The sequence below is a fragment of the Mastomys coucha genome, unplaced genomic scaffold (assembly GCF_008632895.1).
Source record: "Mastomys coucha isolate ucsf_1 unplaced genomic scaffold, UCSF_Mcou_1 pScaffold1, whole genome shotgun sequence".
NCBI lineage: Eukaryota > Metazoa > Chordata > Mammalia > Rodentia > Muridae > Mastomys > Mastomys coucha.
Window position 1 is genome coordinate 77,854,156 of NW_022196891.1, and position 1,326 is coordinate 77,855,481.

Here is a 1,326-nt window from a genome sequence, read left to right on the forward strand (position 1 = left end):
AGCAAGGCTGTGTGCTGCTGTGCTCATCTTTAGTTTGAATTTTGATACAGGGTCTCACTGTAGCCAGCCAAGGCTGGCCTCTGTTTCACTATGTAGCTAAGGATGATCTTGAACTTTTTTTTTGTTTTTTTTTGTTTTTTTTTGCCTCTACATTCCACGTGCTGGAATGACAAGCCGTATCACCATTCTGTGCTTTTTATAATTCACTTTTCAGACTTTATTTTTGGAGGGGTTTGACTAACGCAGCTCACGTTATAGTAGAAGTTTTTCAAAGATTATCACTATATTGGAGGTGAGAGTGGAGTAGGTGGGCAGTCACCCAGCAAGGGATGGAGGATCCCAAATGGAAAGTGAGAATCAGTGAGACCAGAGGGCCTTGTGGGGGGACATGAGGTAGGAAGGACCCCCTAGAGGACTCTAGGTCTAGAGGCCTAGCTGAGTATGGAAGTTGGAAACAAGAAGGAAGGGGCGGAGAATGTTTGAACATCTGGTTCTGGGGCCCAGAGGAGAAGCCAAGCTCAGTATAGAGAAGAGAGTCTCAGACAGGGCTGGTGCCATGACCTCCAGTTGGCGATTGCAGTTCAGACTGGAGTTGTGTGGCCTGGGGCTGAGGAGGTGGTGAGACACATCGCTAAAGAAGGTGTAGCCAGCAGACAGGACAAATATCCCTTGGCAAACAGATCTCTTTTCTGAATGTGGATTCTGGATTGTCTTTGGGGAAATACAGTAATTGACCAATCAGTCAGAAGGAAGTGAATGTGGATTGAGGATTTCGCACAATGAGCTTGATTAGATGTCAGGTGGGAGGGGGACTCCTCTTTGTCATGTAGAAGGAGCTTGGCCTACTAGCCTTGGGGATGAAGGTAGGGAGAACTTTGGTGGTCTTGGAGTCAGACTGCAAGAGGGAGTTACCCTGAACCAGGTTTGTCACCCTGCAGGAGACTGGGATGTAAGAGAGCCCTGACTAATGCAGCCCTGAGCTTGGCTTGAGGTGGGTGCAGGCTAAGAGGTTTGACCCCAATAATAAATAGGTCAGGCTGCCAGTTGAGTGTCAAGCAGCAATATGGGGTCAGGAGTCACTGGGGGGCCTCCCGGGGTGGGTGCCAGCTAGATAAGGTTCAGATGGAAAGGGGTATCTGAGGCCAGGCAAACTAGGGCCCAGGAGCAAACTCATTCCAGGCAAGAGCCAGCTAGTGGGGGCCCCTTTCTAGCAGGGGTAGACACTTTGTTCCTGTTGGACAAATGCACCAAGGCCAGCCCAGGTGTCCTAGCCCCATAGCACTGAGCTCCTGACCCTAGCCCAGAGCGCTCATGGGCTCTCCAGAC